At 48.7% G+C, this 27,466-nt stretch overlaps 1 long non-coding RNA gene across 1 annotated transcript; it reads right to left on the reverse strand.

The window, feature by feature from the left end:
* Positions 1-1,105: 1,105 nt before the first annotated feature.
* On the reverse strand, positions 1,106-26,945 carry LOC134983339 (uncharacterized). The gene is made up of 3 exons (XR_010191626.1): positions 26,898-26,945; positions 1,895-2,082; positions 1,106-1,177 (listed from the first exon to the last, which is right to left on the reverse strand). It is a non-coding gene; the product is annotated as an uncharacterized LOC134983339 (long non-coding RNA).
* Positions 26,946-27,466: the final 521 nt, after the last annotated feature.

Consider the following 27,466-nt stretch of genomic DNA (forward strand, 5'->3'; position numbering starts at 1 on the left):
AGGAGGGTGTAGTTTAAGAGATTGTTGTAGTGACTGAGAAAGGAGAAAATGTGACTCTTTTTCTGTAATAAGTGTTTATTACTCACCTGTGCTGATATCTGTAGGGATCTCCTCCTCCTTACACTGCTGATCACCCCTCACATACGTCTCTTCTTCTCCCTCTATATCTTCTGCCTTTATATCAGTCACATGCGTCTCTTCTTCTCCCTCTATATCTTCTGCCTTTAGATCAGTCACATACGTCTCTTCTTCTCCCTCTATATCTTCTGCCTTTATATCAGTCACATACGTCTCTTCTTCTCTCTCTATATCTTCTGCCTTTAAATCAGTCACATACATCTCTTCTTCTCCATCTATAGCTTCTGCCTTTATATCAGTCACATACGTCTCTTCTTCTTCCTCTATATCTTCTGCCTTTATATCAGTCACATACGTCTCTTCCTCTCCTTCTATATCTTCTGCCTGTATATCAGTCACATACGTCTCTTTTTCTCCTTCTATAGCTTCTGCCTTTATATCAGTCACATACGTCTCTTCTTCTTCTTCTATATCTTCTGCCTTTATATCAGTCACATACGTCTCTTCTTCTTCTTCTATATCTTCTGTCTTTATATCAGTCACATACGTCTCTTCTTCTCCCTCTATATCTTCTGCCTTTATATCAGTCACATACGCCTCTTCTTCTCCTTCTATATCTTCTGCCTTCATATCAGACAGACGTTCTACCTAAAAAACAAACAAACACTAGAATGACATTTGCATACAGTCAGATTAAACTGAGGTGAAACAGTATAATATCAGTGTATAAGACACATAGCTCCTCTACAGATCATATAGTGATGTTCACTTTGGTATATTGGGGAGACCCTAAATCCCACCTACCTGATCCTCCTGTGGGGTCCTGTGATCCTCCTCTGTACAATACTGGGAATACAGAGGACAGGGACATCTCTCTGGGGTATCTCTGTTACTGGGCCCATCTGTAGGAGACAAACAGTGACTGAGTACAGTGTATATATGTGATTATCAGGTGATGTGTGTATATAGGGGCCCCCATACCTGCTCTCCCCTGTACAATACATGACAGTCTCCTCTTACCCAGTGAAGTGAGGGGCCGGTGATTCTCCATCATCACGTCCTTGTACAGACCCCTGTGTTCCTCTATATACTCCCCCTCCTGCATGGAGACATAGACAGTGACATCCTGACACCTTATAGGAACCTGACAGACACAGTGATACAGTCATCACCCAGACACGTCCCCTGGTGTTACTGTACAATGCCCCATTCCCAGCAGTCACCTCTCCAGTCATCACCCAGACACATCCCCTGGTGTTACTGTATAATGCTCCATTCCCAGCAGTCACCTATCCAGTCATCGCCCAGACACATCCCCTGATGTTACTGTATAATGTCCCATTCCCAGCAGTCACCTCTCCAGTCATCGCCCAGACACATCCCCTGGTGTTACTGTATAATGCCTCATTCCCAGCAGTCACCTCTCCAGTCATCACCCAGACACGTCCCCTGGTGTTACTGTATAATGCCCCATTCCAACAGTCACCTCTCCAGTCATCACCCAGACACGTCCCCTAGTGTTACTGTATAATGCCCCATTCCCAGCAGTCACCTCTCCAGTCATCACCCAGACACATCCCCCGGTGTTACTGTATAATGCCCCATTCCCAGCAGTCACTTCTCCAGTCATCACCCAGACACGTCCCCTGGTGTTACTGTATAATGTCTCATTCCCAGCAGTCACCTCTCCAGTCATCACCCAGACACATACCCCGGTGTTACTGTATAATGTCCAATTCCCAGCAGTCACCTCTCCAGTCATCACCCAAACACATCCCCTGGTGTTATTATATAATGTCCCATTTCCGGCAGTCACCTCTCCAGTCAGCAGCTGAATGATCTTGTTGGTGAGTTCCAGGATCTTCTGGTCGCTGTGTCTCTCATGTATCAGTGAGTGAGGAGGAGGCAGCGTGAAGGGGCTGTGGGTCCTGCTTAGTCCAACTGACACACAAAGATGGCTGCCGGGTGTCTCACACTCACTAGATGTCTTCTTCACTACTGTCCCTGTATTATTACTATAGATGTAAGTGACGTCACAATGATGCTCTCAGATCCCTCACCTCCCCAGTCATGTCCCTGTATTATTACTATAGATGTGATGCCACTGTGATGCTCCCAGATCCCCTCACCTCCCCAGTCATGTCCTTGTATTATTACTATAGATATAAGTGATGTCACAGTGATGCTTCCAGATCCCCCTCACCTCCCCAGTCATGTCCCTGTAATATTACTGTAGATATAAGTGACGTCACAGTGACACTCCAAGATCCCCTCCCCAGTCATGTCACTGTAATGATACGATCATACTATAAATCTTGGTTACTAATGTTTCATCAATAAATGGATACAAAGTATTTAGAAGAAACAACAATGGTGAATTGTATCTGTTAAAAAAAAAAACAATTTAGTATTATCTTTTATTTATATGGTGCCATAAGGGATCCGCAGCGCCCATTACACAGTACATAAACAAATGAGCAAAACAAAAACATTCAGAGTTTGAGACAATATAGGACAAATACAAGGTATATACAGAAAACCAGGGGTTAGGTGCCATCAATGGGAGGATGGAGTATAAGATAGTGTAAGAGAAGGCAAGGCACATGATGGAGAACGCCCTGCTCTTGCGAGCTTACAATCTAAAAGGTGAAGGGCTAACACACCAGGGTGACATAGAAGGGGTAGACTGCAAGCGTGGACAAGAGGGTTAGGAGGATAGTTGGCTTGGGAGGCCAATTGAAGTTTTGTAGAGAAGTGGAGAGTGGGATGGGGAGAGGTAGAGAATTCCAGAGACAGGGAGCAGCACGTGAGAAATCTTGTAGGTAGGAGTTGGAGGAGGTAATCAGTTGGCAGGAGAGTCGGCATGCAATAGCGGAGAGAAGTGGACAGGTGGGAGTGTACAAAGAGATGAGGTCACAGATGCAAGAGCGAGAAGAGTGGGTGAGGGCTTTGAATGTGAGAAGCTTGAATTGTATTCTGAATGGGAAGGGGAGCCAGTGAAGGTCCTGCATGAGAGGGGAGGTGGATGTGGTACGTTTGGTGAGGAAGATGAGATGGGCAGCAGCATTGAGGATAGATTGGAGTGGAGAGAGGCGTATGCCAGAAAGGAGATTACAGTAGTCCAATCTGGAGATGACCAGTGAGTGGATGAGGGTCTTAGTAGCATTCTGGGTGTGAAAGGGTATGAGCCTAAAAATGTTTTTGAGATGGAAATGGCAGTACTGTGAGAGGTGCTGAATGTGTGGTGTGAAGGAGAGGGAGGAGACAAGGATGACTCCAAGACAGCGCACTTGGGGGCAAGAGGAGATAGTAGTGCCATCAATAGATAATTAAATTGTGGGAGAAGTTATGCGAGAGGGAGGGAAGATTATCAGCTCAGTGTTAGACATAAGTTTAAGAAAGCGCTGGGACATTCAGGAAGAGATTGCAGAGTGACAGTTGGAGATATGAGGACGGGGGGGGGAGGTCCGGGGAGGAAAGGTAGATTTGAGTATCATTAGCGTAGAGATGATATTGTAAGCCAAGAGCTAAAGAGCTCACCTAAAGAAGATGTGTAGAGTTGGTAGGAGGGAAGGAGAGGGGCGGGGGAGGATGGGTCAGGAAATGGAAGAGGGGGGTTGCTCACGTTCTGGTAGGATATTATGTCCTGACGAATGGAGTCAATTTTGGAAGTGAAGCACCACAGGCTCCTACCCCTCTATACTAATAATAACAGGACACCACAGGTCACTCCCCAAGTATAATAATAAATAATAACAACAACAACAACAACAACAACAACAACAGGACACCACATGCTGCTCCTCCTGTATAATAATAAAATAACAACAGGACACCACAGGCTGCTCCCCATGTATAATAATAATAACAACAACAACAAGATACCACAGGCTGCTCCTCCTGTATAATAATAATAATAATAATAATAACAGGACACCACAGGTTGCTCCCCCTATATAATAATAATAATAATAATAATAATAAAAACAGGACACCGCAGGCTGCTTCCCCTGCATAATAATAACAGGACACCACAGGCTGCTCCCCGTATAATAATAACAACAACAAGACACCACAGGCTGCTCCCCATGTATAATAATAACAGGACACCACAGGCTGCTCCTCCTGTATTATTATAATAATAACAACAACAACAAGACACCACAGGCTGCTCCCCATGTATAATAATAACAGGACACCACAGGCTGCTCCTCCTGTATAATAATAATAACAATAACAACAACAACAGGACACCACAGGCTGCTCCTCCTGTATAAGGAGATTTATAGTAAGAACTTACCTTTGTTAAATTTCGTTCTGCGAGATACACTAGATTCCACAGGAATAACATTAGGGAATAACATTTGGGTGTAGAGTAGGATCTTGATCCGAGGCACCAACAGGCTAAAAGCTTTGACTGTTCCCAAGATGCTCTCTATAACCCTGCCTCCGTGCACAGGAGCTCATTTTGTTAATCAGTCCAATGCAGTAGCAGGTAAAAGAGACGACAACAGTTAGCAGCCACAGACACCACATTCTCACGACAGGAGAAGGTATCAGCAGCTAATGCCATACCAACCCAAAGAAGCCAAGTGCGTCAGGGTGGCCGTCCTGTGGAATCCAGTGTACCTCGCAGAAAATAAGATTTTACTCACCGGTAAATCTATTTCTCGTAGTCCGTAGTGGATGCTGGGGAATCCGTAAGGACCATGGGGAATAGACGGCTCCGCAGGAGACTGGGCACTCTAAAGAAAGATTTTGGACTATCTGGTGTGCACTGGCTCCTCCCCCTATGACCCTCCTCCAAGCCTCATTTAGGAACTGTGCCCGGAAGAGCTGACACAATAAGGAAGGATTTTGAATCCCGGGTAAGACTCATACCAGCCACACCAATCACACCATATAACACGTGATAGGAACCCCGGTTAACAGTATGATAACAACGGAGCCTCTGAAGAGATGGCTCACAACAAAACCCGATTTTTGTAACAATAACTATGTACAAGTATTGCAGACAATCCGCACTTGGGATGGGCGCCCAGCATCCACTACGGACTACGAGAAATAGATTTACCGGTGAGTAAAATCTTATTTTCTCTGACGTCCTAGTGGATGCTGGGGACTCCGTAAGGACCATGGGGATTATACCAAAGCTCCCAAACGGGCGGGAGAGTGCGGATGACTCTGCAGCACCAAATGAGAGAACTCCAGGTCCTCCTCAGCCAGGGTATCAAATTTGTTGAATTTAGCAAACGTGTTTGCCCCTGACCAAGTAGCTGCTCGGCAAAGTTGTAAAGCCGAGACCCCTCGGGCAGCCTCCCAAGATGAGCCCACCTTTCTTGTGGAATGGGCTTTCATTGATTTAGGCTGCGGTAATCCTACCGCAGAATGCGCCAGCTGAATAGTGCTACAATACACAAAGAAATGAGAAATCACGTCTGCGCTCGTCAGAGATTACAATACATAAAAAGATGAATAATATATGGTATCTGATAAATAGTTCTCAAAATTGACTGAGGTAATAGGTCACGTAATGTCAATAAAACGTTTTAGAACCTGTCCTTGTGTATCTTTATTTCTAATTCTCCAAGCTTGAATGGGTCTGTTCCCTCGGTCGTGTTTCGGGCTATGGTGTGTTTTCTCCTTAGCAGTATCTCAAATATTCATTCTCTGGATTTTCTCCTGTATTTCCTTCCAGGGTATCGGGATAGTTCTTATCCTCAATGGTTGGAGACAAAGAGACAAAGAAATAGCCGCTAATAGTGTAGTAGGCGTATTGCAAGTAGTGGAAGGGTATTATAGAAAGGTCTTTAGAAAGGTGGTGGCTGCTAATTGCGTACCAGACATCACGTACCCCTCGCGTAAAGGTATCTTTAGTGTTCTTGTAGTTTCTCCTCTTCCTCCAGACAGGATCTTTTTATAGTTCTTATCCTTAGTGGGTACCGTCCCAATCAGTCCCTGGTAGTCCTGGCCCTCACACCAACGCGTTTCGACTGAAGAAGTCTTTTTCAAGACCCTTTGTCTCCAACTGTTGAGGATAAGAACTATCCCGATACCCTGGAAGGAAATACAGGAGAAAATCCAGAGAACGAATATTTGAGATACTGCTAAGGAGAAAACACACCATAGCCCGAAACACGACCGAGGGAACAGACCCATTCAAGCTTGGGGGGGCTGAGTGACCCCCCGTAGATATCACCACTGCTGCTCTCTGGGGCGCGGCAGTCCTTTCAGCAGCTTTTAGAATAGTGCTACAAATCCGGCGCGCAATAGACTGCTTAGAAGCAGGAGCACCCAGCTTGTTGGGTGCATACAGGATAAACAGCAAGTCAGTTTTTCTGACTCCAGCCGTCCTGGAAACATAAATTTTCAGGGCCCTGACTACGTCCAGCAACTTGGAATCCTCCAAGTCCCTAGTAGCCGCAGGCACCACAATAGGTTGGTTCAAGTGAAAAGCTGAGACCACCTTCGGGAGAAACTGAGGACGAGTCCTCAATTCTGCCCTATCCATCTGGAAAATCAGATAAGGGCTTTTACAAGACAAAGCCGCCAATTCTGAAACCCGCCTGGCCGAAGTCAGGGCCAACAGTATGACCACTTTCCACGTGAGATATTTTAAATCCACAGTCTTAAGTGGTTCGAACCAATGTGATTTCAGGAATGCCAAAACCACATTGAGATCCCAAGGTGCCACTGGGGGCACAAAAAAGGAGGCTGAATATGCAGAACTCCTTTGACAAAAGTCTGAACTTCAGGCAGTGGAGCCAGTTCTTTCTGAAAGAAAATCGACAGAGCCGAAATCTGGACCTTGATGGACCCCAATTTGAGGCCCAACGTCACCCCTGCTTGCAGGAAGTGTAGGAATCGACCCAGTTGAAATTCCTCCTTCGGGCCTTCATGGCCTCACACCAAGCAACATATTTCCGCCAAATGCGGTGATAATGTCTTGCGGTGACATCCTTCCTGGCTTTGATCAGGGTAGGGATGACTTCCTCCGGAATACCCTTTTCCTTTAGGATCCGGTGTTCAACCGCCATGCCGTCAAACGCAGCCGCGGTAAGTCTTGGAACAGACAGGGTCCCTGCTGCAGCAGGTCTTGTCTGAGCGGCAGAGGCCAAGGGTCCTCTGCCAGCATCTCTTGAAGTTCCGGGTACCAAGCTCTTCTTGGCCAATCCGGAACCACGAGTATGGTTTTCACTCCTCGCATTCTTATTATTCTCAGTACCTTGGGTATGAAAGGTAGAGGAGGAAACACATAAACCGACTGGTACACCCACGGTGTCACTAGAGCGTCCGCAGCGATCGCCTGAGGGTCCCTTGACCTGGCGCAATATCTTTTCAACTTTTTGTTGAGGCGGGACGCCATCATGTCCACCCATGGTCATTCCCAACGGTTTACCCGCATTTGGAAAACTTCTGGAAGAAGTCCCCATTCTCCCGGGTGTAGGTCGCCCATCGGAGAATCCTTGTGGCTTCTGCCCTCGCCATACTGCTTCTAGTGTCGCCCTGTCTGTTTACATGGGCGACCACCGTGATGTTGTCTGATTGGATCAGTACCGGCTGGTTCTGAAGCAGGGGCCTTGCTTGGCTTAGGGCATTGTAAATGGCCCTTAGCTCCAGAATATTTATGTGAAGCGAAATCTCCTTGGAAATTTCTTCCCTGTGTGACTGCACCCCAGCCCCGAAGGCTGGCCTCCGTGGTCACCAGGACCCAGTCCTGTATTCCGAATCTGCGGCCCTCTAGTAGATGAGCCCTCTGCAGCCACCACAGCAGCGACACCCTGTTTCTTGCGGACAGGGTTATCCGCTGTTGTATCTGTAGATGGGACCCGGACCATTTGTCCCACAGGTCCCACTGGAACGTCCTTGCGTGGAACCTTCCGAATGGAATTATGCTTCGTACGAAGCTACCATTTTTCCCAGGACTCGTGTGCATTGATGTACCGACACCTGTCCTGGTTTTAGGATGTCTCTGACTAGAGATGACAACTCCTCTGCTTTTTCCACTGGAAGAAACACTCTTTTCTGGTCTGTGTCCAGAATCATTCCCAGGAACAGAAGACGTGTCGTCCAGACCAGCTGTGATTTTGGAATATTGAGAATCCAGTCGTGCTGTTGTAGCACTTCCCGAGAGAGTGCTACCCCCACTACCAACTGTTCTTTGGACCTCGCCATTATCCGGAGATCGTCCAAGTACGGGATAATAAAAACTTCCTTCTTGCGAAGGAGTATCATCATTTCGGCCATTACCTTGGTAAAGACCTTCGGTGCCGTGGACAACTCTAACGGCAGCGTCTGGAACTGATAGTGACAGTCCTGTACCACACATTTGAGGTACTCCTGGTGAGGAGGGTAAATGGGGACATGCAGGTACGCATCCTTGATGTCCAGGGAGACCCTGTAATCCCCCTCGTCCAGGCTCGTAATAACCGCCATGAGCGATTCCATCTTGAACTTGAATCTTCTGATATAAAAGTATTTTAATTTCAAGGTGGGTCTCACCGAACCGTTCTGTTTCGGTACCACAACCATTGTGGAATAGTAACCCCTTCCTTGCTGAAGGAGGGGCACCTTGACAATCACTTGTTGTGATTATAGTTTTGAATAGCCACCAACACCGCATCCCTGGCAGAGGGAGGTGCCGGTAAGGCAGATTTTAAGAAACGGCGGGGGGAAGAACGTCTCGGACGCCAGCCTGTACCCCTGAGATACTACTTGAAGGACCCAGGGATCCATGTGAGAGAGCCCACTTGGCGCTGAAATTTCGGAGACGGGCCCCCACCGTACCCGGGTCCGCCTGAGCAGCCCCAGCATCATGCTGTGGACTTACCGGACGCAGGGAGGACTTCTGCTCTTGGGAACTAGCTGTGTGTTGCAGCTTTTTCCTCTACCTTTGCCTCTCGGCAGAAAGGATGAGCCTCTAGCCCTCTTGCTTTTCTGGGGCCAAAAGGACTGTACTTGATGATACGGTGCTTTCTTTTGTTGTGGGGTAGCCTGTGGCAAAAAAGTCGATTTCCCAGCAGTAGCTGTGGAAACGAGGTCTGAAAGACCATCCCCAAACAGTTTTACCCCCTTATAGGGCAAAACTTCCATGTGCCGATTCGAGTCGGCATCGCCTGACCATTGCCGAGTCCATAACCCCCGTCTGGCGGCAATGGACCTAGCGCTTATTTTGGATGCCAGCCGGCAAATATCCCTCTGTGCATCATGCATGTATAAGACCACATCTTTTATATGCTCTATTGTCAGCAAAATATTGTCCCTATCCATAGTTATTTTCCGACAGGGAATCTGACCACGCAGCGGGAGCACTGCACATCCATACCGAAGCAATGGCTGGTCGCAATATAATGCCCGGGTGTGTGACTGTATCTTTTAGGGTAACCTCCTGCTTTCTATCAGCAGGTTCCTTCAGGGCGGCCGTATCCGGAGACGGTAGTGCCACCTTTTCTGATAAGCGTGTAAGCGCTGTATCTACCCTATGGGGTGTTTCCCAACGTGACCTATCCTCTGGCGGGAAAGGGTACGCTGCCAATAACTGTTTAGAAATGATCAATTTCTTACCGGGGGAAGTCCACGCTTCCTCACACACCTCATTTAATTACTCAGATGCAGGAAAAACTACTGGTAGTTTTCTCTCACCAAACATAATACCCTTTTATGTGGTACCTGGGGTATTATCATAAATGAGTAATACATTTTTCATTGCCTCAATCATGTAACGGGTGGACCTATTTGGAGGGTACACTAGTCTCATCGTCGTCGACACTGGAGACGGTATCCGTGTCGACATCTGTTTCTGCCATCTGAGGTAGCGGGCGTTTTTAGGGCCCCCCCATGACATTTGAGACACTGGAACAGGCACAAGCTGAGTAGCCGGCTGTTCTGTGTCGTCGACCTTTTGTGTAAGGAGTTGACACTTTCACGTAATCCTTCCATAAGTCCAACCACACCGGTGTCGACCCCGCAGGGGGTGACATCACATTTACAGGCATTCGCTCCGCCTCCACATCATTATCCTCCACATACATGTTGACACAGCCGTACCGACACACAGCACACACACAGGGAATGCTCTGACAGAGGACAGGACCCCACAAAGCCCTTTGGGGAGACAGAGGGAGAGTATGCCAGCACACACCAGGGCGCTATATATCACAGGGATATCACATATAAAGAGTGTTTTCCCTTATAGCTGCCAATATATATTGTATACTGCGCCTAAATTGTGCCCCCCCCCCCCTCTCTTTTTAACCCTTTTTGTAGTGTATTGACTGCAGGGGAGAGCCAGGGAGCTTCCCTCCAGCGGGGCTGTGAGGGAAAAATGGCGCCAGTGTGCTGAGGGAGATAGCTCCGCCCCTTTTTCACTGACTTTCTCCCGCATTTTTATGTATTCTGGCAGGGGTTAAAAAGCACCTATATAGCCTCTGGGGCTATATATGGTGCCAGTTTGCCAGCCAAGGTGTCAGTATTGCTGCTCAGGGCGCCCCCCCCCCCAGCGCCCTGCACCCATCAGTGACCGCAGTGTGTGGTGTGCATGAGGAGCAATGGCGCACAGCTGCAGTGCTGTGCGCTACCTTGGAGAAGACAGAAGTCTTCAGCCGCCGATTTTCCGGACCACCTTCTTGCTTCTGGCTCTGTAAGGGGGACGGCGGCGCGGCTCCGGGAACGGACGACGAGGTCGGGTCCTGTGTTCGATCCCTCTGGAGCTAATGGTGTCCAGTAGCCTAAGAAGCCCAAGCTACCACCACTTAGGTAGGTTCGCTTCTTCTCCCCTTAGTCCCTCGATGCAGTGAGCCTGTTGCCAGCAGGTCTCACTGAAAATAAAAAACCTAACAAACACTTTCTTCCTAGGAGCTCAGGAGAGCCCCTAGTGTGCATCTAGCTCAGCCGGGCACAGAAATCTAACTGAGGCTTGGAGGAGGGTCATAGGGGGAGGAGCCAGTGCACACCAGATAGTCCTAAATCTTTCTTTAGAGTGCCCAGTCTCCTGCGGAGCCGTCTATTCCCCATGGTCCTTACGGAGTCCCCAGCATCCACTAGGATGTCAGAGAAAATAAGATTTTACTCACCGGTAAATCTATTTCTCGTAGTCCGTAGTGGATGCTGGGGACTCCGTAAGGACCATGGGGAATAGCGGCTCCGCAGGAGACTGGGCACAATTAAGAAAGCTTTAGGACTACCTGGTGTGCACTGGCTCCTCCAGACCTCAGTTAGGATACTGTGCCCGGAAGAGCTGACACAATAAGGAAGGATTTTGAATCCCGGGTAAGACTCATACCAGCCACACCAATCACACCGTACAACTCGTGATACTATATCCAGTTAACAGTATGAACATAACAGAGCCTCTCAACAGATGGCTCTCAACAATAACCCTTTAGTTTAACAATAACTATATACAAGTATTGCAGACAATCCGCACTTGGGATGGGCGCCCAGCATCTACTACGGACTACGAGAAATAGAATTACCGATGAGTAAATTCTTATTTTCTCTGACGTCCAGAGGCGTAACTAGGGTTTCTGGAGCCCAGGGCAAGATGGAAAATGGCGCCCCCCCCCCCCCCCCCTTAAAAAACAAAACAAAACACAAAAAGAAGCATGTGCGCGCGCCGAAGGCGTGCGCGCCGAAAAATGGGCGTGGCCACACTCAAGAAGGGGTGTGGCTACACTCCAGAAGGGGTGTGGCCACTGAAAATGGCCCACAGTGCCAGTTACATTGCCCCACGGTGCCAGATACATGCCCCACTCAGTGCCGGATACAATGCCCCACTCAGTGCCGGATACAATGCCCAACTCAGTGCCGGATACAATGCCCCACTCAGTGCCGGATACAATGCCAGTTACAGTGCCCCACTGTGCCAGTTACAGTGCCCCACAGTGCCGGATACAGTGCCCCACAGTGCCGGATACAGTGCCCCACAGTGCCTGATACAGTGCCCCACAGTGCCGGATACAGTGCCCCACAGTGCCAGATACAGTGCCCCACAGTGCCAGTTACATGCCCCACAGCGCCAGTTACAGTGCCCCACAGTGCCAGTTACAGTGCCCCACAGTGCCAGTTACAGTGCCCCACAGTGCCAGTTACATGCCCCACAGTGCCAGTTACATGCCCCACAGCGCCAGATACAGTGCCCCACAGCGCCAGTTACAGTGCCCCACAGCGCCAGTTACAGTGCCCCACAGCGCCAGATACAGTGCCCCACAGCGCCAGTTACAGTGCCCCACAGTGCCAGATACAGTGCCAGTTACATGCCCCACGTGCCAGTTACATGCCCCACAGTGCCAGATACAGTGCCCCACAGCGCCAGTTACAGTGCCCCACAGTGCTGGATACATGCCCCACAGTGCCAGATACAGTGCCCCACAGTGCCAGTTACATGCCCCACAGTGCCAGTTACAGTGCCCACCAGTGCTGGATACATGCCCCACAGTGCCAGTTACATGCCCCACAGTGCCAGTTCCTGTGCCCCACAGTGCCAGTTTCTGTGCCCCACAGTGCCAATTACAGTGCTGGATACATGCCCCACAGTGTCAGTCCCCCCCCCCCCCCCAATTCCGCCGCCGGACCCCCCCCTGCCCCTCACAGGCTGTGAGGGAAGGAGAGCGCAGCGCAGCGCCTCTCCTTTCCCTCGCTGGCGCTGCAGCTCCAGGTCTCCGGACGCCGGCGGCCGTCTGGCGCCGGTTCGCTAGCCAATCAGAGCTCGCGGACCGGCAGCCAATCAGGAGCCGGTCCGCAAGCCCTGATTGGCTAGCGCCGGAGACCGGACACGGCAGCGCTGCTGGCAGCGCTGCTCGTGCTCCAGCGGCGGTGAGGGGAGGGAGAGACGCTGAGCTCTCTCCTCCCCTCACAATTAGGTGTAACGGGGCGAGTGGGGCATGATGCCCTGGACGCCGGCGGCGCCCCCCTCTCCTGGGCCTGCCAGGGCGCCCAGGGCACGTGCCCCACTCGCCCTACCCTAGTTACGCCTCTGCTGACGTCCTAGTGGATGCTGGGAACTCCGTAAGGACCATGGGGATTATCCCAAAGCTCCCAAACGGGCGGGAGAGTGCGGATGACTCTGCAGCACCGAATGAGCGAACTCTAGGTCCTCCTCAGCCAGGGTGTCAAACTTGTAGAATCTTGCAAACGTATTTGACCCCGACCAAGTAGCCGCTCTGCAAAGTTGCAAAGCCGAGACCCCTCGGGCAGCCGCCCAAGATGAGCCCACCTTCCTCGTGGAATGGGCTTTCACTGATTTAGGATGCGGCAGTCCAGCCGCAGAATGCTCCAGCTGAATTGTGCTACAAATCCAGCGCGCTATAGTCTGCTTAGAAGCAGGAGCACCCAGCTTGTTGGGTGCGTACAGGATAAATAGCGAGTCAGTTTTCCTGACACTAGCCGTCTTGGAAACATAAATTTTCAGGGCCCTGACTACATCTAGCAACTTGGAGTCCTCCAAGTTCCGAGTAGCCGCAGGCACCACAATAGGTTGGTTCAGATGAAACGCTGAAACCACCTTAGGAAGAAATTGGGGACGAGTACTCAATTCCGCCCTATCCATATGGAAAATCAGATAAGGGCTTTTACATGACAAAGCCGCCAACTCTGCCACCCGCCTGGCCGAAGCCAGGGCCAATAGCATGACCACTTTCCACGTGAGATATTTTAGCTCCACCGTTTTAAGTGGCTCAAACCAATGCGACTTAAGGAAATCCAACACCACGTTGAGATCCCAAGGTGCCACTGGAGGCACAAAAGGGGGCTGGATATGCAGCACTCCCTTAACAAAAGTCTGAACTTCAGGCAGTGAAGCCAGTTCTTTTTGGAAGAAAATCGACAGAGCCGAAATCTGGACCTTAATGGACCCCAATTTGAGGCCCAAAGTCACCCCTGACTGTAGGAAGTGCAGGAATCGACCCAGTTGATATTCCTCCGTTGGCGCCTTCCTGGCCTCACACCAAACAACATATTTCCGGCATATGCGATGATAATGTTTTGCGGTCACATCCTTCCTGGCTTTGATCAGCGTAGGAATGACTTCCTCCGGAATGCCCTTTTCCTTCAGGTTCCAGTGTTCAACCGCCATGTCGTCAAACGCAGCCGCGGTAAGTCTTGGAACAGACAGGGCCCCTGCTGCAGCAGGTCTTGTCTGAGCGATAGAGGCCATGGGTCCTCTGAGATCATTTCTTGAAGTTCTGGGTACCAAGCTCTTCTTGGCCAATCCAGAACAATGAGTATAGTTCTTACTCTTCTCCTTCTTATTATCCTCAGTACCTTGGGTATGAGAGGAAGAGGAGGGAACACATAAACCGATCGGTACACACACGGTGTCACTAGAGCGTCCACTGCTATCGCCTGAGGGTCCCTTGACCTGGCGCAATAGTTTTCTAGCTTTTTGTTGAGGCGGGACGCCATCATGTCCACCTGTGGCCTTTCCCAACGGTTTGTAATCAGCCGGAAGACTTCTGGATGAAGTCCCCACTCTCCCGGGTGGAGGTCGTGCCTGCTGAGGAAGTCTGCTTCCCAGTTGTCCACTCCCGGAATGAACACTGTTGACAGTGCTAACACGTGATTTTCCGCCCATCGGAGAATCCTTGTGGCTTCTGCCATCGCCATCCTGCTTCTCGTGCCGCCCTGTCGGTTTACATGGGCGACCGCCGTAATGTTGTCTGACTGAATCAGTACCGGCTGACTTTGAAGCAGGGGTCTTGCCTGACTTAGGGCATTGTAAATGGCTCTTAGTTCCAGAATATTTATGTGTAGGGACATCTCTTGGCTTGACCATAGCCGCTGGAAATTTCTTCCCTGTGTGACTGCTTCCCAGCCTCGAAGGCTGGCGTCCGTGGTCACCAGGACCCAGTCCTGTATGCCGAATCTGCGGCCCTCCAGAAGATGAGCACTCTGCAGCCACCACAGTAGAGACACCCTGGTCCTTGCAGACAGGGTTATCATCCGACGCATCTGAAGATGTGCTCCGGACCACTTGTCCAGCAGATCCCACTGAAAGATTCGTGCATGGAACCTTCCGAATTGAATTGCTTCGTAAGAAGCTACCATCTTTCCCAGGACTCGCGTGCATTGGTGCACCGACACCTGTTTTGGCTTTAGGAGGTCTCTGACTAGCGATGACAACTCCTTGGCCTTCTCCTCCGGGAGAAACACCCTTTTCTGTTCTGTGTCCAGAACCATCCCCAGGAACAATAGACGCGTTGCAGGACCAGCTGCGACTTTGGAATATTCAGGATCCAGCCGTGCTGTTGTAGCACTTCCCGAGCTAGTGCTACTCCGATCAACAACTGTTCCCTGGACCTCGCCTTTATAAGGAGATTGTCCAAGTACGGGATAATTATAACTCCCTTTCTTCGCAGGAGTATCATCATTTCGGCCCTCGGTGCCGTGGACAGACCAAATGGCAGCGTCTGGAATTGGTAATGGCAATCCTGTACCACAAATCTGTGGTACTCCTGGTGGGAGGGTAAATGGGGACATGCAGGTAAGCATCCTTGATGTCCAGTGATACCATGTAATCCCCTTCCTCCAGGCATGCAATAACCGCCCTGAGCGATTCCATCTTTAATTTTTTTTAAATAAAGTATTTTTATTTCGAAGGAGAGTAGTTTGCATACAGACATTGCATAACAGGAACACATTAAACACGTAATGACATGTCCTCATTGGGGAACAGCATTCACTTTCGACTTATTTTCAAACTATGTCATTTGCTCATATGCGCATAGGAATGTACAGTTATATATAACATTATTTTGCATAATCCGTACACTCTAGTATTCATGAAATCACATTATACTTTGTTTTGTCCCCCCCCTCAAATATAACACTTACGGACAACTCGTCCGAGTAAAACCCTTTAAAAAAGAAGAAAACAATCAGAAACCAAACACAGAGAACCCCAGAAATAAAAAAATTAAAAAACAAAGAGACAAAAAACATTATGGGGAAGAGGACGCATTGGGGGATACTAGCACTCTAACTCCTACCCTGTCCAGCTGGGCACCGAGCCACCCTGTCATTCACAACCCATTGGGTGAGAGGGAAGCCTATGGCCCTAGAAGATCATAACTTGGCAAATCCAGGACCTGTTAGTAACCCTATCACCATTAAGTTGTAGGGTCTGGGACGGAGTATATGGATTCCAGCCATGGAGACCAAATTCTTTCATATTTAGCGGAGGCATTATGTTTTATGTAAATGTATCGTTCCTTAAAAACAGTGTCGTTTATTAGTGCCTTAAGAGCGGGGAGTGTAGGGCCCTTAGGGGCCATCCATAGCCTCGCAATGCTCACCTTCGCCATTGCACATATGTTGCGAGCATATAGGCCCTCTGGACCAGACAAAGGATTTCAAATTTAAAATGGGTCTCACGAACCGTCCGGTTTCGGTACCACAAACATTGTGGAATAGTAACCCCTTCCTTGTTGAAGGAGGGGTACCTTGACTATCACCTGCTGCGAATACAGCTTGTGAATTGCCTCTATCACTGCCTCCCTGTCCAAGGGAGTCGTTGGCAAGGCAGATTTTAGGAAACGGCGAGGGGGAGATGTCTCGAATTCCAGCTTGTATCCCTGAGACACCACTTGCAGTATCCAGGGATCCACCCGTGAGCAAGCCCACTGATCGCTGAAGTACTTGAGACGGGCCCCCACCGTACCTGGCTCCGCCAGTGGAGCCCCAGCGTTATGCTGTGGACTTTGAGGAAGCGGGGGAGGACTTTTGTTCCTGGGAACTGGCTGTATTTTGCAGCTTTTTCCCTCTACCTCTGCCTCTGGGCAGAAAGGACGCGCCTTTAACCCGCTTGCCCTTCAGGGGCCGAAAGGACTGTACCTGATAATACGGTGCTTTCTTTTGCTGTGAGGGGACATGGGGTAAAAATGCTGACTTCCCAGCCGTCGCTGTGGAAACTAGGTCCGAGAGACCATCCCCAAACAACTCCTCACCCTTATAAGGCAAAACTTCCATGTGCCTTTTAGAATCTGCATCCCCTGTCCACTGCCGGGTCCATAAACCCCTCCTTGCAGAAATGGACAGTGCATTTATTCTAGATGCCAGCCGGCAAATATCCCTCTGTGCATCTCTCATGTATAAGACAGCGTCTTTTATATGCTCTATGGTTAGCCATACAGTGTCCCTCTCTAAGGTATCAATATTTTCTGACAGGGAATCTGACCACGCAGCTGCAGCACTGCACATCCATGCTGAAGCAATAGCTGGTCGCAGTATAATGCCTGAGTGTGTATAAACAGACTGCAGGATAGCCTCCTGCTTTCTATCAGCAGGTTCCTTGAGGGTGGCCGTGTCCTGAGACGGCAGTGCCACCTTCTTTGATAGACGTGTGAGGGCTTTATTAACCTTAGGGGGCGTCTCCCAGCGTAACCTGTCCTCTGGCGGGAAGGGGTACGCCATTAGTAACTTTTTAGAAATTACCAGTTTCTTATCAGGGGAAGCCCACGCTTCTTCACATATTTAATTTCATTCATCAGATGGGGGAAAAACCACTGGTAGTTTTTTCTCCCCAAACATTATACCCTTTTTTGCGGTACCTGGGGTAACATCAGAAATGTGCAAGACATTTTTCATTGCCGCAATCATATAACGGGTGGCTCTATTGGAATGTACAGTAGTCTCATAGTCGTCGACACTGGAATCGGTATCCGTGTCGACGTCTGTGTCTGCCATCTGTGGTAGCGGGCGTTTTAGGGCTCCTGATGGCTTTTGAGACGCCTGGGCAGGCACGAGCTGAGAAGCCGGCTGTCCCACATCTGTTATGTCGTCAAACCTTTTATGTAGGGAGTCGACACTATCACGTAATTCCTTCCACATTACCATCCATTCAGGTGTCGGCCCCGCAGGGGGTGACATCAAATTTATCGGCATCTGCTCCGCCTCCACGTAAGCCTCCTCATCAAACATGTCGACACAGCCGTACCGACACACCGCACACACACAGGGAATGCTCTGACTGAGGACAGGACCCCACAAAAGCCCTTTGGGGAGACAGAGAGAGAGTATGCCAGCACACACCAGAGCGCTATATAACACAGGGATTACACTATAACTGAGTGCTTTTTCCCCTAATAGCTGCTTTATATATAATTTGCGCCTAAATTTAGTGCCCCCCCCCCCTCTTTTTTACCCTATGTTCTGGAAAACTGCAGGGGAGAGCCTGGGGAGCGTCCTTCCAGCGGAGCTGTGAGGGAAAATGGCGCCGGTGTGCTGAGGGAGATAGCTCCGCCCCTTTTTTGGCAGACTTTTCCCGCACTTTTTAAATGTATATGGCAGGGGTATTTTACACATATATATAGCCTCTGGGACTATATATTGTGTCTCTTTTGCCATCAAGTTACTTATATTGCAGCCCAGGGCGCCCCCCCCCCCAGTGCCCTGCACCCATCAGTGACCGCAGTGTGTGGTGTGCATGGGAAGCAATGCCGCACAGGTGCAGTGCTGTGCGCTACCTTGTTGAAGACTGAAGTCTTCTGCCGCCGACTTTCCGGACTGTCTTCTTGCTTCAGGCTCTGTAAGGGGGACGGCGGCGCGGCTCCGGGACCGGACTCTGAGGCTGGGCCTGTGTTCGATCCCTCTGGAGCTAATGGTGTCCAGTAGCCTAATAAGCCCAAGCTAGCTGCAAGCAGGTAGGTTCGCTTCTTCTCCCCTTAGTCCCTCGTAGCAGTGAGCCTGTTGCCAGCAGGTCTCACTGAAAATAAAAAAACTAAAATATACTTTCTTTTCTAGGAGCTCAGGAGAGCCCCTAGTGTGCATCCAGCTCAGCCGGGCACAAAATTCTAACTGGGGTCTGGAAGAAGGTCATAGTGGGAGGAGCCAGTGCACACCAGGTAGTCCTAAAGCTTTCTTAATTGTGCCCAGTCTCCTGCGGAGCCGCTATTCCCCATGGTCCTTTCGGAGTCCCCAGCATCCACTTAGGACGTTAGAGAAAGAGATTTAGCAAAAGGTAAGTTCTTACCATAAATCTCCTTTTCTGCAGCGGGCTGCACTGGTATTCCACAGGGAATAACGTTGGGGATGTCCTAAAGCAGTTCCTTATGGGAGGGGACGAACTGTAGCGGGCACAAGAACCCGGTGTCCAAAGGAAGCATCTTGCGAGGCGGAAGTATCGAAGGCAAAGAACCTTATGAACGTGTTCACGGAGGACCACGTAGCCGCCTTGCACAACTGTTCAAGGGTCGCACCATCGCGGGCCGCCCAAGAAGGTCCAACAGACCGAGTAGAATAGGCTTTGATGGTAGCAGGAGCTGGAAGACCAGCCTGTACATAAGCATGTGCAATCACCATTCTAATCCATCTGGCCAAGGTCTGCTTGTTAGCAGGCCAGCCAGGTTTGTGAAAACCAAACAGTAGAAAGAGAGAATCAGACATCCTAACAGAGGCTGTCCACTTCACACAGATACGGAGAGCCCATACCACATCCAAAGACTGCTCTTTGGAGGACAACTCAGGAGAACTAAAGGCCGGAACTACAATATCCTGGTTCAGGTGGAAGGAAGACAACACCTTAGGTAGATAACCAGGGCACGTTCTAAGAACCACCCGGTCATGGTGAAAAATCAGATAGGGGGACTTACAGGATAAAGCACCCAAGTCTGAGACCTGTCTAGCAGAGGCAGTAGCCAGAAGAAACAAGACCTTAAGAGAAAGCCACTTGGTCCGCAGATGCAAGAGGTTCAAACGGAGACTCTTGCAAGGCCTCCAGAACCACCGACAAATCCCAAGGGGCCACAGGTGGGACATAAGGAGGATGAATCAGCAAAACACCCTGAGTGAAAGTATGAACATCAGGCAGAGTTGCAATTTTTCTCTGAAACCATACCGACAAAGCAGAAATATGCACCTTGAGGGAGGCCAGACGAAGGCCTAAGTCCAGGCCCTGTTGTAGAAAAGGTCAAAAGCTTGGCCGTACTAAACTTGTAAGCGTCATGATTGTTAGATGCACACCAAGCAAAGTAAGAATTCCAGACCCTATGGTAAATCCGAGCAGAAGCCATGTTACGGCCTTCAACATAGTCTCAATGACCGCCTCAGGTAATCCTTTGGCCCTCAGTACGGAAGCTTAAAGAGCCACGCCATCAAAACCAGTCAGGCCAAATCCTTGTAGGCACAAGGGCCCTGAACAAGGAGGTCTGGTCGTTGTGGAAGTAGAAGGGGACGCTCTAGCGAGAGACCCTGTAGATCTGAGAACCAATGCCGTCTGGGCCACGCTGGAGCTATGAGAGACGTAGGATTCCTCCTTCCTGCTTGAACTTACGTGAATGTGTCGAGACGCCGTCAGGTCTACATCTGGAAGGCCCCACTTGTCCACTAGGAGTTGAAATACTTCTGGATGAAGGCTCCACTCTCCGGCGTGTACGTCCTGACGACTGAGGAAGTCCGTTTCCCAGTCGAGGACCCTCGGAATGAACACTGCCGATATCGCTGGCAGATGGCGTTCCACTCATTGAAGAATCTTTGACACTTCCATCATTGCCATGCGGCTTTGAGTGCCGCCTTGATGATTTATGTACGCCACCGTGGTGGCGTCTGACTGTACTTGAACAGGCCTGTTCTGTACCAGATGCTGGGACACTTTCAGAGCATTGAACACTGCCCGCAACTCCAGAATGTTTATCTGGAGGAGAAACTCCTCCCTGGACCACCGACCCTGAGGAGAATGTTGCTCCAACACAGCGCCCCAACCCCTCAGACTGGCATCCGTCGTCAGAAGGACCCAGTTGGAGATCCAGAAGGGACAACCCCTGCCCAACCGTTGGTCCTGTAGCCACCAGGTCAGTGACAGACGGACCTCTGGAGACAAGGATATCATTTGAGACCTGATCCAGTGAGGCAGGCCGTCCCACTTGGCAAAAATCAGTTTCTGCAGAGGGCGGGAATGAAATTGAGCGTACTCCACCATGTCGAAAGCCGACACCATGAGGCCTAGTACTTGCATCGCCGAGTGTATCGACACACGTGGACGAGAGAGGAAGCAACAAATCTTATCCTAAAGCTTCAGGACTTTCTCCTGTGACAAAAACAACCTCTGGTTGTGTGTATCCAACAACGCTCCCAGGAGCACCATGCTTTGGGCAGGGACCAGGGATGATTTCTTCCAGTTGATGAGCCACCCGTGGGCTTGCAGAAACTGGACCGTCAGATCCAGATGACGGAGGAGAACGTCTGGGAAATTGTCCAGGATCAGCAAGTCGTCCAGATACGGCAGGATCCTGATGCCCAGACGGCGGAGTGAAGCTGTCATAACCGCCATGGCCTTGGTGAAAATTTGCGGAGCCGTGGTCAGACCAAACGGTAAGGCCCGGAATTGGTAATGGAGATTGCCAGTAGCAAACCGCAGGTATTGCTGATGTGACATGGCAATAGGGATATGCAGGTAAGCATCCTGTATATCAGGGATACCATATAGTCCCTAGTTCCAAAGCCAGGGCAATAGAGCAAAGGGTCTCCATACGAAACTTGGGAGACCCTCACAAATTTGTTTAAAAGATTTGAGGTTAAGAATGAGCCGGGAGGAACCATTCGGTTTGCGGACTAGGAACAGGGTTGGATAGTACCCCCTGCCCCTCTAAACCAGAGGCACCGGCACTATCACTCCCGTGTCCAGGAGGGATTATATCACTAAATGTAGAGTTGTTGCCTTCACCTAATCCGAAGGGATGTCTGTCAGGCAACAGCGAGGAGGGGGACGTGTCTTGAAGGAACTAGCGTATCCGCGAGTGACGACTTCCCGCACCCAAGCGTCTGAAGTGGTCTATAACCATATCTGGGTAAACTGTAGAAGTCGGCCTCCCACCCTGGGATCCCCCAGGAGGAGGCCAGCCCTGTCATGCAGCAGGCTTGTCAGATATGGAAGCAGGCTGACGGGCAGCCCAGGCACATTTAGGCTTGGTCTTGGTGGTTTTGGAAGTGCGAGACTGTTTCGGGTATGCCTGACCCTTCGCTTTACCTGGAGGTCGAAGGGAACCAAAGGAAGTACTCTTAGCCTTCGGAGCCGAAGGAATAGTACTAGGAAGACATGCAGTTTTAGCAGACGCTAAGTCAGCAACAATCTTGTTGAGATCCTCACCAAAGAGGATGTCTCCTTTAAACGGGAGCACCTCCAGGGTTTTCTTAAGAGTCCAAGTCCACTGACCAGGACCGCAACCAGAGAATACGGTGAGCCAAAATGGATGTCGTAGCAGCCTTGGCCGCCAGAACACCTGCATCTGAAGCTGCTTCTTTAATGTAATGAGATGCCGTGACAATATAAGAGAGATATTGTCTGGCATGTTCCGGAAAATTGGACGGAAACTCAGCCTCCATTTTCTGAGCCCACGTCTCAATAGCTTCTGCGGCCCAAGTAGCCACAATGGTGGGCCTATGCGCAGCCCCTGCAAGGGTATATATAGCTTTCAAGCAACCCTCCACACGCTTATCCATCGGCTCCTTGAGAGAAGTGACGTAGTGACAGGCAGAACAGATGACACCACCAGCTGAGCGATTTGAGAGTCCACCGGCGGTGGCGTTTCCCAATTTTTTCTCAACTCTGCCGTAGGGGGATAGCAAGCTAGCATTTTCTTGTGCGGGGTGAATTTCTATTCTGGGTTCTCCCAGGATTCCTGACGTATGTCAACAGAATGTTCGGAATGAGGTAAAACGAATTTAGTAACCTTCTGACGTTTGAACCTATCCGGTTTCTTAGATGTAGTAGCAGGCTCAGGATCATCATCAATCTGAAGAATGAGCCTCTAAGAGGTCAGAAACATCCACCTGTGAAACAGATTCCCCATCACAAACGTCATGATCAGAATCTGTGAGGTCAGTATACACGTCATCTTCCTCGGAAGAGGTATCCGGGACAGGCGTGGATAGAGAGGAAGTAACAGCCCGCTTAGAGGACTTCTCAGGTTTAGTCAAAGGCGGGCGAGGGTCAGGAATACATTTATCCAAAGAGTTATTCAAGTGCTGTAACTGAGTGGACAGAGCATCTATCCATGGCGGATTAACCGCAGGGACCATATAAGGCTGATAAGGCACAGGAGGTCCCATAGGGGGCGTAAGTCTAGTTACCAGCGTAGTCAGTAAATTAGAAAAGGCTGACCAGGGCGATGTGCCCCCGTTGCTACAAACTGACTGGGGGGTACAAAACCCCCAAAACCTGAACCCTCCGCAGCCATGTTGTCCTCTAATGCATCTGGAACGTCATAACCGCGCACAGCGGAATCAGTCCCAGACCCATCTCCCCCTGTAGCTGGATCGTGATTTTCAGCGGGTCCCACCTGGGGGACCCTCTTACCTTGACAACCAAGGACGCGGGAGTATACAGCGCCGCTGAGGGAGGTGATGGAGCTGCAGCAGCAGATGTCAGAATGATATCTAGCACTAGAGTGCCTCTGCTGCAGCCCTTGAAGTCTACTATTTCTTCTTAAAAAAGCTCTTCTCAGGGCTGCTTGAGCACAGAGGCGGGGTTATAGAGGAGGCGGCGCTGAGCATCTTGGGAACAGTCAAAGCTTTTAGCCTGTTTGTGCCTCGGATCAAGATCCTACTCTACACCCCAATGTTATTACCTGTGGAATACCAGTGTACCCCGCTGCAGAAAATAATAACAGGACACCACAGGCTGCTCCCTCAGTATAATAATAAAAGGACACCACAGACTGCCCCTCCTGTATAATAATAACAACAGGACACCACAGGCTGCTCCACATGTATAATAATAACAACAGGACACCACAGGCTGCTCCCCCTGTATAATAATAATAACAACAGGACTCCACAGGCTACTCCCCCTGTATAATAACAACAACAGGACACCACAGGCTGCTCCCCCTGTATAATAACAACAACAGGACACCACAGGCTGCTCCTTCAGTATAATAATAATAACAACAACAACAACAGGACACCACAGGCTGCTCCCCCTGTATAATAATAATAACAACAGGACACCACAGGCTGCTCCCCCTGTATATTAATAATAACAACAGGACACCACAGGCTGCTCCCCCTGTATATTAATAATAACAACAGGACACCACAGGCTGCTCTCCCTGTATAATAATAACAACAGGACACCACAGGCTGCTCCCTCAGTATAATAATAATAACAACAGGACACCACAGGCTGCTCCCTCAGTATAATAAAAATAACAACAGGACACTATAGGCTGCTGTATAATAACAACAAAACACCACAGGCTGCTCCCCCTGTATAATAATAACAGGACATCACAGGCTGCTTTCCCTGTATAATAATAATAATAATAATAATAATAATAACAACAAAAACATGACACCACAGGCTGCTCCCTCAGTATAATAATAATAATAACAGGACACCACAGGCTACTCCCCCTGTATAATAATAATAGTAATAATAATAATAATAATAATAATAATAATAATAATAATAAAAGGACACCACAGGCTGCTCCCTCAGTATAATAATAATAATAACAACAACAACAACAACAACAACAACAGGACACCGCACGCTGCTCCCTCAGTATAATAAAATTAACAACAGGACACTATAGGCTGCTCCCCCTGTATAATAACAACAAGACACTACAGGCTGCTCCCCCTGTATAATAACAAGACACTACAGGCTGCTCCCCCTGTATAATAACAGGACACCACAGTCTGCTCCCTCAGTATAATAATAATAATAATAATAATAACAACAACAAGACACCACAGGCTGCTCCCTCAGTATAATAATAATAACAGGACACCACAGGCTGCTTTCCCTCTATAATAATAATAATAATAATAATAATAATAACAGGACACGACAGGCTGCTCCCTCAGTATAATAATAATAACAGTACGCCACAGGCAGCTCCCTCAGTATTATAATAATAACAACAACAGGACACTATAGGCTGCTCCCCCTGTATAATAATAACAGGACACCACAGGCTGCTCCCTCAGTATAATAATAATAATAATAATTACAAGACACCACAGGCTGCTCCCTCAGTATAATAATAACAGGACACCACAGCCTACTCCCTCAGTATAATAATAATAATAATAACAACATGACACCACAGTCCTCTCCCTCAGTATAATAATAATAATAATAATAATAATAATAATAATAATAATAACAACAACAACAACAACAACAAGACAACACAGGCTGCTCCCTCAGTATAATAATAATAATAATAATAACAGGACACCACAGGCTGCTTTCCCTCTATAATAATAACAACAACAACAACAAGACACGACAGGCTGCTCCCTCAGTATAATAATAATAACAGTACACCACAGGCAGCTCCCTCAGTATTATAATAATAATAACAACAACAACAACAACAACAACAACAACAACAGGACACCACAGGCTGCTCCTTCAGTATAATAATAACAAGACACCACAGGCTGCTCCCTCAGTATAATAATAATAATAATAATAATAATAATAACAGGACACTATAGGCTGCTCCCCCTGTATAATAACAAGACACCAATGGCTGCTCCCCCTGTATAATAATAACAGGACACCACAGGCTGCTCCCTCAGTATAATAATAATAATAATAATAATTACAAGACACCACAGGCTGCTCCCTCAGTATAATAATAACAGGACACCACAGGCTACTCCCTCAGTATAATAATAATAATAATAATAATAATAATAATAATAACAGGACACCACAGGCTGCTCCTTCAGTATAATAAAAATAACAACAGGACACTGTAGGCTGCTCCCCCTGTATAATAACAACAAGACACTACAGGCTGCTCCCCCTGTATAATAACAAGACACTACAGGCTGCTCCCCCTGTATAATAACAGGACACCACAGGCTGCTCCCTCAGTATAATAATAATAACAACAGGACACCACAGTCTGCTCCCTCAGTATAATAATAATAATAATAATAATAACAACAACAACAACAAGACACCACAGGCTGCTCCCTCAGTATAATAATAATAATAACAGGACACCACAGGCTGCTTTCCCTCTATAATAATAATAATAATAATAATAATAATAATAATAACAGGACACGACAGGCTGCTCCCTCAGTATAATAATAATAACAGTACGCCACAGGCAGCTCCCTCAGTATTATAATAATAACAACAACAACAACAGGACACCACAGGCTGCTCCCTCAGTATAATAAAAATAACAACAGGACACTATAGGCTGCTCCCCCTGTATAATAACAAGACACCAATGGCTGCTCCCCCTGCATAATAATAACAGGACACCACAGGCTGCTCCCTCAGTATAATAATAATAATAATTACAAGACACCACAGGCTGCTCCCTCAGTATAATAATAACAGGACACCACAGGCTACTCCCTCAGTATAATAATAATAATAACAACATGACACCACAGTCCGCTCCCTCAGTATAATAATAATAATAACAACAAGACAACACAGGCTGCTCCCTCAGTATAATAATAATAACAGGACACCACAGGCTGCTTTCCCTCTATAATAATAATAATAATAATAATAATAACAACAACAGGACACGACAGGCTGCTCCCTCAGAATAATAATAATAACAGGACACTATAGGCTGCTCCCCCTGTATAATAACAAGACACCAATGGCTGCTCCCCCTGTATAATAATAACAGGACACCACAGGCTGCTCCCTCAGTATAATAATAATAATAATAATAATAACAGGACACCACAGGCTGCTCCCTCAGTATAATAAAAATAACAACAGGACACTGTAGGCTGCTCCCCCTGAATAATAATAATAACAGGACACCAGAGGCTGCTCCCCATGAATAATAATAATAACAGGACACTACTGGCTGCTCCCCCTGTATAGACGCCATTACCTGCTCTCTACGGAGACTGAGGCTTCCTGTGTGTGGAATGGAATGCAGTGACCAGAAGTAAGGTGGAACGCAAGGCAGGCATTGGCTAGGCAATTATGCAAATTATTAATACTGACAAGAGATTGGTAGGAATGATCAGCTGACAGAATCCAAGATGGCTGCGCCCATGCAGACACTTGGAGGGAAGTTTGGATTGTAATCCATGTGGTCTGGAAAACAGTAATGGCGGCGCCGGCCACCGGAGACAGGAGACGCCAAGCTGACAGATGCACATCCGACCACGCAGACACAGCGGAGGCCGCGGCTGACGTAATCGCCACTCTGAATGCAGAAGCTCAGGGACGGAGGCAGAGGCCGCGGGAGACGCCATGCCAGATGTATGAGGCGTTACTGTGACTGCGTCCAGAGAGACAGGAGAGGATGCGGGAATGTGCACATCAGGATAACAGATGGGATCCGGTCCTGGAGCGCTGAGCCAGCCTTAGGAGGCATCTGATAGGTAAGAAATGGCGTCCAGATACCCGGATCGTGACACAGACTATGGGCGACTGCGTGTTTTTCTTATTCAT

This window comes from Pseudophryne corroboree (assembly GCF_028390025.1).
Source record: "Pseudophryne corroboree isolate aPseCor3 chromosome 3 unlocalized genomic scaffold, aPseCor3.hap2 SUPER_3_unloc_13, whole genome shotgun sequence".
Taxonomy (NCBI): Eukaryota; Metazoa; Chordata; class Amphibia; order Anura; family Myobatrachidae; genus Pseudophryne; species Pseudophryne corroboree.